Genomic DNA, 13,502 nt, shown 5'->3' with positions numbered 1-13,502 from the left:
ATCCCTCTTCTCTATGGAGGCTGCCTGGAATGGAAAAAAAAGGCTCAGGTGAGGCTAAGGATGGGTGGGAGTGACACTGGTGCTCCAGGTTCATGCGGGAAAGGAAAACGCCTGCTGCTCAAACGACACTCCGTGATAGCGGGACATGATGGCACACTGCCCACCTGGGGATGGAGCCAGGGGCAGGTAAGACCTGTGCTCTCCTCCTTACACCACTCATCTGCCTGTGGGAGATGGAGTCGGCGCTAACTGACGGGAAAGTGAAAAAGGAAACTTCCTTCAGGAACAGGAGTCTTCAAAGCCACTTAAAAGACTGGCCATTTTTGAAGAATTAGTGACATAAAATTGCAAGCGCTTTCATGAGACGCTTTCCTCTCTTTTTAGAAATAATGTGGGGCTTTTTTCAGTAATGATCTTACATATTAATCCTAGAATGTGCTGCAAATACCAATTTGGGTTAAGAATCTGGGTCTTCTTTCCAAACACCAAAATAAGATACTAAATGATATCTTTCCCTTCACCAAATGGCATAAGAAGCATTGTCAGTGTGAGTCGGTTGTGAAAAGCAACCTGTAAGAACAGAATCATCTCCTTTCTTTGAACAGCTTTCCTACGCTGCTGCCGCTGTGTACAACTTAGCAATGAGATACTTCTCTTTGCTTTTCACTCCAGAAATAATGTTACTAAAAGCCAGTTTACAGCACTCCAATCCAGTTATTGTCCATCAAGTTCCTGCCTGAAACGAGTGCATGCAGGCGTCGAGAGGGGAGAAGGACATGGCTGGGGGAAGTGCCCCTCTGTCTGGTAGGACCTTTCTTACAGGTGGGGGCATGGGGGATTCAACCGGTTCACCCAATCTTGGCATCTAATCAAATGCCCTCAAAGCATGAAGAACAGCATTTGCAAACTAAGTATACTTAACAGGCAGATTGCGAAGGCACTTGAACCAAAAATCCCACTATGCTTTTTTTTTCAATACAGATGCACTCCAATGAATTTTACTTCAGTGAATGCAATGAAATAAACTTCAGAGCATGTGGGAAAGAGGGTTTGGGGACTTAAATGTTTCTCTTGTGGTGGTTTCTAATCCAGACACTGCAGTGCTAAGCAAGTGAGGACAAATTCTTAGGTGCAAAATACTGTCTTTAACTTATAAAGACGTCTCTATTTCCACCATCCAAATCACTTGAACAGAAAGAACAGGCAGCAGAAATAGCAAGCCATTGAAACTGTGTCTCAGTCTTAATAACAAAAGGGCAAGGACAAGCTCTTCTACTTACAATGACCCCACTTTTGCCTTTCCTGGGACCCCATGTGAGCACAGGTTCACGGCTAAAGAACACTTTTTAGGATCAGAGCTGAAATTATATCTTTAATGTATGAGGGTTCTTACCTGTAAAATCTCGTGCTTAGGAGAGAAAAAGAATTCCTAATGTGGTGTGTTAATATGAAACTAATTGCTGAACACAGGTGAAATGAAGAAAATGTCCTTGGAAGCTTTGAAGTTGTTTTTGTAGTAAGCAAAAGAAACAGGAAATTCTTTTCTAGTTTCTTGATTTTTTTATGCAACTTCAAAAAATAGGTGTTGCTCTACTCCGTTGCAATTTTCTTTAATTGGATCTATTTCATTACAAAGTTATGTACTTTAATAGGTGCTTTTAGTACTACCTAGAGAATCCAAATGCTTTGCTTGTATCTTAAAAACGGAAAATATAAATTCTTTTGATAAAGACCTACAGTGAAGTTAATCTATGGTGACACCTTGTGGGAAAACACCATGTCAGATTTACATGACCAAATAAGATCTAGTGCTATTGAGGGATGGGAAGGAGGAGCAGCAATTTTTCAGACAAGAATGCTCCTTCCATACACTTTGAAAGGATAGTAACACAGACATTTATAATAATGTTTGGGACTACTTTTAGGCAGAACTGTTTGGAGAGACACTTGAGTCCTGTTCTTCTGAAAAGCAAGATAAAAAAATGTTACGAATGTTTTGTTCCTGAGTTTTACAAAGCTTTTTTCTTGTGCCAGCATTGATACTTGTGCAAGGCTAATGTGCAGTTCTGCTGACTCAAAACAGTAGTTATTTCTATTCACTTTGCACAATTTTAAATCATCAGGCAGGGAGTAAAGCAGCTGAGTAGATTTTTGACTGTCTCCTGAGAGCTTTGTTATAGAAATGCTCTGAAACAGAAGAAAAATTTTTTAAAAGACTGTATGCAGCTATTTCTTGTGAGTTCAGAAGAATGTATGGGGAATAAGAAGGAGTTAGTGAATCACTGAATTTTATAGTCCAGTTTTTTGTGGAGATCACAAAGAGTCTGGAGAGCACTTTGGGGCTCTTGATTCTAACACTTAGTTAGAAGAAAAACTTGGAGAAAATCTGTGCAAAACCTCCAGATGGGATCTCCCCAAGCTTCCTGGGCTCTTGGTGAGGATACCCAGGAGGCAGCACCTCCTACCTCTACAGATGCAAGAATAAAAACAAAACCATATTGTTAAAATCATTTAACCTGGTCCACCTGAAAGTGGAACTACTTGTGTAATTAAGTGCTTTGAAAACCAGGGTCTAAATTTGTAGCATTTTGGTGTTGAGATACTGCTGGGGGCAGGAGTGGGGAGAAAATAGAGAGAGATGCTACTAATACACATATGCTTTCTAATTCACAGCAGGAATTTCTGTTGCAAATCTGTCTATGGAAATTCATTAATCCAATTTTGACAGAATATATTTAAAACACAATGACCTTATTTCAGTCTTTTAAAGCTCAGTTGTCCCCAAATTTGTCTGATACTAAGATATTATTTCTCAGGTGTTCTGCCAGGTTTCTCTTGCCACCTATGGGCTACAAAGCTGAATAAATAATACACAGAATGGAAAAACCCTACGTGCAATATAACCTGTTATCTAGTTCCAACTTATTCAAAGGAATCTTGCCCAAGCATCAGTCTTTACAAAAACCAGCAAGCTAGATGTATTTAAGAAATGGGGGTTTGGGTCCCACAGAACTTGCATCAGGAAATTGTTAATTTACTCCACGCTGTAGTGTTCAGTTTAAAATCATTTGGTACATCACTGTACTAGAGGACAGTTCAGAAACTTCTCTAGCACATGAGAGTAACTGTGCTGTTTAAAAAAACTCTCAAGAGTCATTTGTGGAGATACCTCTGCCAGTGAAAACCTCTGTGATTGTGTGGGTTGGCAAATGAATCACAAACAATCTCTCGCCTTCAAGAATGGAGCCAAGCTGTGTATTCCCAGCAGAAGAATAAGGAACGCACATGTAAATCTCTTTTACAGCTTTTTTTCCCACTTTACGTACAAAATAAAACTTCAGACTCTGCAGTCCTCTGAGCAATTCTGCAGGACTGAAATGCACAGACACCTGTAGTTTCTCGCTTCGTTTGCCCACACGGCTCAGCAGCGCTTCGTGCAGAGATTTTTGTGTCAGTGCCACACCTGGAGAGATGCTCTCAGCCCAGAGCAACGCTGATGGTTTTTACCTTAATTATTAACGGTGTCTATTAGCTCAGGCACAGCATTGTGCCAGTGTGGCTACAACTTTGGGACCCTAGGCCTGTAAAGCACTGCGCTGTGCTGGGTGGATGTAAGAGTTAGCACAAGGATGTGAGCGCTGCATATCTTTAGAGAGTCTAGTCATGTCTTCTTATGTCTCTTAGAGGAGCAGATTATAGATAACCTCTTTGCTGGGCCTACAGGCTGAACAAGGCAGGTTACCAAAGACCCCTTCAAGGGATGTCACCTTCTGGGATACTGTACTGGTTTTGGCTGGAGTTAACTTTCTTCATAGTGTCTTGTGTGCTGCTATGTTTTGGATTGGTGACCAAAACAGTGTTCTTAACACAGGGATGCTTTAGCTGTTGCTGAACAGTGATCACACAGTGTCAAGGCCTTTTCTGCTTTTCACACTGACCTGCCAGTGAGTAGTCAGGGACGGGGGGGAGAAGTTGGGAGGGGACACAGCTGGGACAGCTGACCCCAACTGACCAAAGGGATATCCCAGACTATACGATGTTGTGCTCAGCAATAAAAGCTGAAGGAAGAAAGAGGATCTCTCCAATTCTATTCCCCATCCCATTGTGTGGGGCTTAGCCACCTACTGGGGTTAAACCGCAACAGGTACACATGTAGGAAAGTTGTTGAATCAATTATAAAAACAATTTCATGTCTCCTTAGCCTGTTTTCTTTCCCTAACATTTGATTTCTGACATTATTTCTAACTCGGTAAAAGTCCCCAAGCTGAACATGTTTGAAGAGTACATGGCCAGTTTAAAAAAACTTACCTTACACTATGTAACAAATTTATTGGCCTTTGAAAGGGGGGAAAAAAAAGACAGCCTGCTGGAACCCTTCCAGCACGATCCTCCTAGAGAAGAGGAATGATGTTCACTCATGTTTCACTCTATGTGAAGTCTTTTTAGGAGAGAAAAAGCCCCAATACTGCAAGGTTTCCCTCCTGCAGCCCCTGAAACTTGCAGGAAGTAAGGACACATAAAATTTGACAGAAGGGATGTTTCCTACATCTTGCATGCATAAGTGCTTAGAAAATGGCTTAAATCTCCTTAGCATGAAGTTGATGAAAGAGGGGAAAGCGTGCTTTATGCAACAGCTCAAACAGATCTTTGTTCCCTTATCATCTGTGAATGTAAAATGGACCTTTCTCCGAAGGGGTTTAAAACATTTACATGTTCAGATGCACTCCAAGACCTTCTTGGTGTGAGAAGAACTTGAGAACCCCAAGTGCCTCACTTAGCTGCAATGAACTGTTGTGACCAGCTTCCATGTCAACTGTGGAAAAAGTGCCATCCCTGGGGAAGATGCAGGTCACACATGATACGGTTTCCTGATGTTTTTCTAAGACGTGTGGAGCACAGATACTCTCAGCACCATTTTTTATACACAGCTTTATATGTGGGAGAAAATTACTGACTTTTAACCTCAAACTCATAATGTCTTACATGTCATTGATATACCAAGGTCATGTTGGACAGGACTTTGAGCAACCTGATCTAGTGAAAGACGTCCCTGCCTATGGCAGGCGGGTTGGACGAGATGATCTTTAAAGCTCCCTTCCAACGCAAATCATTCTATGATTTAAAGGCAAAAAGCTGGGCACCTAAACCAATATTAGATGCATAGGTTAAAATGGTCTAATATTTTTAAAGAACACTTTACTACCTTTGGAGTAAGTAATTTGAACACCAGAGTGATAATCTAAGAATGAAAAGCTGGAGGGACAGCTCCAAAGCCTTAAGTTCAACATCATATCCTTGCATTCAGCACATCTTTTTTTTAAAATCTGTTTAGGAAGATGTCTGAAAAATGGCTGCTCTAGTACTCTCTAAAATGGTCTTTCTTCATTACTGAAAAGTTAGGAGGCAGAAGGGTGACAGAGGCTTAGCACACCTTCGTGCAACAAGTTTCAGCAGGGCTTCCTGCCTCTGCAAGATAGGAATGAAGGAACTACTATTAAGTAGTTTCCAAATTGTCCTTAAGGTGTTTCTGGAAAGTACAGTGAAATGAAATGTCTCCTCCAAAAAAAGCATTGATGGTCTCCAAAAGGAGCAAGCCATCTTCTCAGGAGCACTTTGTAACACATTAGAGAATTCCAGATGTTCTTAATTTTCCTTGATTGTATTCCAGACAAGATGCATTTTTTTTTTTTGCAGGTATACCACTGGAGGTCACTCATGTACTATAAACAGTACAGGGCTGCAGGGGAAAAGGTAATACAAATTATCCAAGAATGAACTCGGCTTGACCTGAAGATTACCTTAGAATGGAAGTGAGTTAGGAAATATGTTGTACAGATATTTCTCAAATTTACTAAGTAAACTAATGATTTTTAGTTTTTTATAAAAAGACAAAAAACCCCCAACATTAGTAAGCCAAGTTTGCTTTGATCTCGCTACACTAATGATGGAAATGCAGCATTTCTCTTTGCCAAAGAAAGCAAAGGCAGGAAAAGATAATCACCTCTAAAAATGCTCACTGGAATCACATCAGTGTGACAAGAAATTGCAAACAAAATGACATGTAAGATAGGAGGGGAAAGATTGCACGGGAATTTTCTATGAGATATCTGATAGGAAAAAATTGTAAGGGAGAAGGAGTAAACTCTATTTATTTCATATGACTCGTTTCCTTATCTCCAGTTTCTGTTAATCCATTTTTATCACTAACTTTCAAAATTCTGGACATATCTTTGCTGAAATTGTGAGTTGTGGAGAAAAGGAACTTGTTAAAATGTTTTTCCTCTTTCCCCTAAACTAAAATTTTAGTATAGATTTCCTGCTCTGCGGTGAAGAATAAGAAAATCTAAGTCCTGTTTCAGCACTATCAGTAAAACATCTCTTATCCCAACTGGGCCAAAACCAGTTATTTTACTTCAAAAGCAAGTGCTACTGGCTGGCAACTCTCTACCTCAGGCTCCAGGCCCATCGATATTCATACCAATATTCCCACAGTATGACAGTGTCAACTACAGTCAGATAGATACATATGTTAATAATTAAGGTATTGCTTACATATTATCAGGAAAAAATGTTTCAGAGCAGCTTTATTCCCTTGCAGAAGAGGAGAAAAGATCTGTCTGTGGCATTTAGTGCTTGTACAATACTTTGTGCAGCTCTGCCTTGCTCTGTACTTTTAACTTACTATTTATATATTGCCATTTGATTCCGGTAGCTTCTAGGGGGCTTCTGCAGCTGCTCTCTCCTGCTGGCTGCTTCTTGATTGACAAGTCCTTGAGTTAAAAGGAGCTGCATGTTCAGTAGTTAACTGCCTGCTGATTAGGGGGTGCTGGACTGGTTTTTGTCTGCTGTGTAGGGATGCTTATTCACCTGGGAGATGGGAATACAGCAAGCAGAGCTTTTGGTAATTTGTGGGGGTGCTGGGGAAAGGCAGAAACTCTCCTCCAAAGTGTGGGACTGTGCAACACCATTGTCGATGAGCTACCGGGCCTGATCTCCAGCACCAGCGAAGAAAGTACCCTTGGCACATCAGTGGTGACAACCTAGACAGGGCTTGGGCAGAGGGATGTTGTGTCTGAGTGTCTCACGGGGCTGCGGGTGATGGGTTCCTCCCCTGTGGGAGGTGTGTGGTGGTCCAGGTGCTGTGTGTCCAAGGACTTGCAGAAGGTGACGTGCAGACTGTTCACTATTGAGGAGAGTAAATGGGATATCGGCAGAGTCTCCACAGAGGTGAGAGCCTGAGCCTGAGGTGGAGGGATGTCTAGGGGCCGTGCTGCAAGGAGTGGTGGATGGGAACTCCCTTGAGGGAAGTTGCTGAAGTTCATGACTTCTGGCAGCAGCAGAAATGTTCCTCCTCCTTACTCAGACCTGAATGCAGAGAGTTGGTATTGAGCTCAAATAATATTGAGCCACGGGGAAGGAACAGATGCTGCTAAGGAAAGCTTCAGAGCCAGCTGTGCCCAGCTTGAGCACCTGCAGCAAGTGGTAGCAGTTGCAGATCCCCTTCTGTAGGGAATAAAGGAACCTGTCTGCTGACCAGACATGCTGTCTTGGGATGTCTCCTGTTTGGTAAATGCCCAGATACTGGGTGTTGTAGAGAGATGGTCAAGGCTCATCTGGTCCCGTGACTGTGATCTCTCATTGCTCATCAGTGCAACCATCAGTGATACTGCTGAGGGACATCTGGAGCAAAACAAGAGTAACTGCAGGATTCTGGGTGGCAAAGGACATGGACACCCACAGGATGTCCCCTTGATCCTCTATGGGAAGAGGTCAGGTAGGAGAGGGGACAATCCTGCAAGGTAAAAACTGGCCACGTGGCTGTTGCCATAGTTAGTGCTTTGGCTTTCCTTACCGTGGGTCTCTCTCGGAGGACCAAGGAGGGCTAACAAAGTGGGGTGAGAGTATCTTTGCCAATAGGTTTGCAAATCTGGTGAGGAGAGACTTAAACTTGGTATCTTAGAGGATGCTGATAACTGCTTACACTAAGAAATGGAGTTCAGGGGTTGTGGGAGCAGCTCGGAACACCTGGCATTTGTTTTCCAGAGTGACCGTTAGAATTTGTTGTGCTGCATGTTTGCCAAGCCTTTGAAGAACTAGTTTTACAAGGTCAGGTTGGAGGATGGCCTTGTGTAGGCTTGGGAAGATGTGGCTGAAGACAGTCATGAGTATGTGTATGGAATGTTTTTATCTTTAGCTGTTCTGAGGACTGGCAAACATCCCAGCTGAGCCAGATATGTGCTCCTGTGTTAGTAGTATTGGCTGTATGCTGCTAGTACTTTCTAGATCTTTGTTGAAACATATATAAGTTGGATTCTTTTGTGAAATAAAGGGAATCTTGCACAGAGAGCTTGAGCGCTTGATTCAGTCGCCGCAGATGGTGAGCCCGACGTGATCAAGAGAAGAGGACAACGTGATGGAGAGAAGAAGACGACGTGATCAAGAGAAGAAGCCAGAGTGATTAAGAGAAGAAAAAGAGGTGATCAAGAGAAGAAGAAAAGAGGTGATTCCCCTTCACTGTGGAGACCACACAATCTAATGGGGAGAGTTTTGAAGAAGTGGCCGTGACTCCGAGAAAATAGGTAACAGCAAGCCCTGTGGAACGGGTGAGTTGCGAGATCGCGGTAGCATGGGGCAATCAGCTTCCCAGGAGCATAAGCTCTACTTAAACGTTTTGCAGCAGATTTTACGGGCCTCTGGGTGTAAAATAACAGAGGGACAAATTGTTTCGCTTTTAATATGGGTAAAGGATAATTGTAACTGGTTTCCCACAGAGGGAACTTTTGATAGCAAGGTTTGGGAAAGAGTCGGGGAACATTTACAAACACGAAAAACTTTGGCATTTGGTGTATCAGAAAATTTAATTGTGACATGGAAATTTATTTATACTGCGCTGCTGCATTTACAGCCGGCAGAGAAAATCATATCAATGCAACCTGATACTGCTTTTGAGGAGACAGCTTGTAAGCCGGCCGCCAATGAGCAGGATTCTGATTCCGATAATAATTCTTTTGCATCAGGCAGGGTGGACTCTGAAAAAGAGCCGGATTTACATCCCTCACTACCCCCACCGCCGCCCGCACTAACACCATTAACGCACACACCCCGCCGGCAGGCAGGCAGCGGGTGGGCAGCACGGGCTCCGCGGGGTCTCCAACCCTCACCACCACATACGGGTCCCCACCACCCCACCGCTGCCTCCCACCGCTTTCGCACCCGCTTCGCCGCCGCCACCCCCCGCGGTCACCCACCGCCCCACCCCAATCGCCTGGTACTCCCTCTCCAGGGTTTGCAGAAGTTACAATGGGACCTGGCTTTGCTGCACTGCCTGTATCTCCTTCTCCTACTAATCCTTCTAACTCTATGCCTCTGTGTAATCCTGTGACTCCTGCTTTATAGCGGTGCGGAGAAAAAACTAGAGTGCCTTCAGCTCTGCCTCTAACAGACTTTGATGCTAAACGTGACCATTCACTTAATGATTTGGGAAAAAATACACATAGCTTGATGCAACGCTGTCGAGAAGAAGCTCTACAGCAAGGAGATATCATGTTCACTTTTCCTGCTATATACAAACCTCATAATCCACCACAGCGTGATGGTTTACCTCATGAAATGATAAAAGAATTACAGAAATCAACTTGTGAAAATGGGTTATGCAATTCATTTACAATGGGACTAGTGAAAACAATTGGAGGCACTTATACTATGACTTCTTGGGACTGGAAATTGCTTATGAAAATGGTGTTGACTTCTGCTCAGTATTCTGTATGGCAATTAGAATACAATGATTTGTCAGTGGAACAAATTATGGAGAACTTGTCATCAGGGATACTTACAGATCAAAATATGTTACAAGGAACAGGCCCTTACATTACACCTCAGGCACAAGCAGCTTTGCCAAAGCAAGTTTTCGATCAAGCTACTCATATTGCGATCATGGCTTTACAATGCGTACCCAAAACTGGGCAAGGTATCACTTCATTTGCCTCTATACGACAGGGCTCTCAGGAACAGTACGTATCTTTTATTGATCGCCTTCAAGCTGCGATAACACAGCAGGTAGGAAATCCAGAAGCTGCAAAAGTGTTATTATTTCAATTGGCTTATGCGAATGCAAATACAGACTGTCAGGCTGCACTGAAATCAGTTAGAGGAAGAGCTACTGACGTTGGGCAATATATTAAGAGATGTCAAAATGTAGGGACAGACACTCATAGGATTAACATGTTAGCTGCTGCGCTGTCACAGCAACTAAATGTTAATCAAGTTACTGTGAAATGCTTTGACTGTGGAAAATTGGGACATATGGCTAAGCAATGTCCTAAGCGACAGAAATCCAAACGTGAAAAACTTGTAAATCACTTCTGCCCTCATTGTAATAAAGGATATCATTGGGCGAGTCAACACAAATCGAAATTTGACAAAGAAAGTAATCTCTTCCAGGCAAACTACAGGAGGGGCACGAGACCCGGTGCCCCGCAAACCAACAGGGTCTGGAATTCAGTGCAGGCACCGCTAACCGATCGGACTGCTACACAAACAGGCAGCCTGCAAGAACCATCTATGACCTCCAGCCCGCAGCTACAGGGAGTGCTGGGCTGGATTTGGCAACAGCAGCCAACCTCTCAATAAAAGAACAGAGGATTTATATTGTGGGGACTGCAATATTCGGACCTTTGCCTGATGGCATGTTAGGATTAATAATTGGATGATCTAGTGCTACAACACTGCTACAAACTCTGAACAATGCTCAAAAATTATTAGGAACAATAAACTGGGTAAAACCCATGTTAGGTATAACCACAGAGGAATTAAGTAATCTCTTTAACATTATGAGAGGTGATCCTGATTTAACATCACCACGGATCTTAACTCCAGCTGCCAAGGAAGAGTTAAATCTAGTTTCACAAAAGATATCTACGTTACAGGCCTATAGAAGGGACTTAACTTTACCTGTTGATGTGTATGTAATACAAGGTCTAAAACAACCTTTTGCTATTATAGGGCAACATGATAAAGTCACTCAGAAAATTTTCTATTTGGAATGGGTGTTTCTCACACTTTAAAGAAAACTATTACACAGCCTTTAGAAATGATTGTGACTGTGGTACAAAAAGCACAGTCACGTACTGTCTCATTGGTTTTGATCCCAATACCTTGTATCTTCCTTTTTCAAAACAAGATTTTGATTACTTTTGTGTTCAATCACAATCACTGCAAATCGCATTGGCTGACTTCACGAACAAAATTTCTTTCTCACTGCCTAAATGTAAGTTACTGCAAAACCGTCATACATTAAACATCAAACCACAGACGATAGTATCAGATACTCCTGTTGTTAATGCTCATACAGCTTTTATAGATGGCTCTGGAAAAACTGGACAAGGTGTAGTTGCCTGGCTGGATAATGGACTATGGCACGCATCTGTTGTTTTGTTACACAGTTCCACACACCGTGTGGAATTACAGGCTGTTTTACACGCTTTAGCTTTATTTCCACTGGAACCACTCAATATTGTTTCTGATTCAGAATATGTCATATGTGTTGTACAGCAATTACCAGGATCTTACTTAAAGGGCATAAATGATGAAGACTTATTCAACAAATTTTTGGAATTGCAAGCTCTTTTGAATAAAAGAGCTTATCCTTTGTTTATTTGTCACATTAGGTCGCACACTGTGCTGCCAGGACCTTTGACTAAAGGCAGTGCTGCGGCTGACTCTTTTACTGTTGGCACAGTGCAATTCCACCGTGCTGTGGCCTCTCTTTCCTTTTTTCACCAAAATGCTGCAGCATTGCAAAAGATGTTTAATTTGACAAAAGCACAGGCTAAAGATATAATTCATTCTTGTCCAGATTGTCAAAGAGTTGCTTCTGATGCAGTGAACATCGGAGTTAACCCACATGGTTTACATTCTAATGCCATTTGGCAAAGTGATGTTACACATGTATCTGCCTTTGACTCCTTGAAATCTGTGCAAGTTTCTATTGATACCTTTTCCTCTTATATTTGTGCTACTGCTTATTCTGGAGAAAGGGCACGTGATATTCAGCAACATTGGTCATGATGCTTTGCAATTATGGGGGGTCCTCAAACCATTAAAACTGACAATGGTCCAGGGTATGTAGCTAGATCTACTCAATTATTTTTGCAACAGTGGCAGGTATCCCATGTGACAGGAATTCCACATTCACCTACTGGACAAGCAGTAATTGACCGTGTGCATCATGCTTTAAAGTCCATGCTACATAAACAAAAAAGGGGGAATATGCCACCACAAGAACAGCTGGATAATGCTATGTTTACTTTGAATTTTTTAAATCGCTCACCAGACTTAATGGCCAGTACAGCGAGAGATCGGCATTTTAAAACTCCTGATTCTATTTCACACAGACCTAAAGTACTGTATAAAGATCCTTTTAGTGGACCTGGTTGGAATGGACCTGTGGAACTAATCACTTGGGGGCGAGGGTATGCTTGTGCTCTTCTTCCCACAGGAACCAAGCGGATTCCAGCTAAACACACGAAGCCGTATCATGAGCTGGCGAAACCACTCGGACAACCCAATCCCGCAGATGAAGACTCCAAATTTGAAAGAGGAGAAACGAATGAGGAGGAAGCAGCGCATCAAGAATGAAAAAGCTACCACATAGGGACATTTGAAGAGAATGCAACAACAAGCTAGTGTGATGATGCAACGTGTATCCTACTCCAAAGAATACCTTTTTTAGCATACCTGGCAATAGTGGCCAGCAACAGTATTGTAAGAATTCTGATCTTTTTTCTTTGTGGGGTGACTGTTGCTCAGGTGCAGCATTTTTATTGGGCCCATGGAGGAGTTGCACCTAAGCCACGGTGACTGTAAAAGAAACCATTCCTTGTATAAGTTTGAACCTCACACAGAATCACAAAGATTCAGTGATGATATGTATTTCACATCCTCATGTTTTTGTAGCAGCTCAATTTGAAGATACTGCTTTACGTAACCATGCTTTTGAAACTAATCTGAATTAACCTTGGTATTTTAGTTGTTTTACTCATAAGAATATATCTGAACTAAGTCTTAGAGTAATCATGCCAATGTGATATCGTGCTGAATTGTGGATCCCTGTAAATATGACCAAATCGTGGGAAAGGGAATCAGTATTAAGTCAATTATCAAGGCTTTTAAAGCGGACAATTAGTCGCCCCAAATGATTTATAGGATGGCTAATTGCCTTTATAATATCAGCTATCGTTATTGCAGCTACTGCCGCCGTTGCTACCACGGTGCTTGCAAAATCCATTCAGACTGCTTACACAGTAGCTAATGTATTAAAAAATGTTACAGCTGAAATGAATACCCAGGTACAAATTGATCAACAATACTAGCATGATTGGACGCTTTAGAAGCAGTGGTAATTTGGCTTGGAGTGTGTTGGGTTTGTGTGGCAAGGTTTTGGTAGTGGGGGGTTACAGGGGTGGCTTCTGTGGGGGCTGCTGGGGGTTTTCCCCTGTGCCTGA

This window comes from Buteo buteo, chromosome 8 (assembly GCF_964188355.1).
Source record: "Buteo buteo chromosome 8, bButBut1.hap1.1, whole genome shotgun sequence".
Taxonomy (NCBI): domain Eukaryota; kingdom Metazoa; phylum Chordata; class Aves; order Accipitriformes; family Accipitridae; genus Buteo; species Buteo buteo.
Note: the sequence above shows the minus strand (reverse complement) of the source record.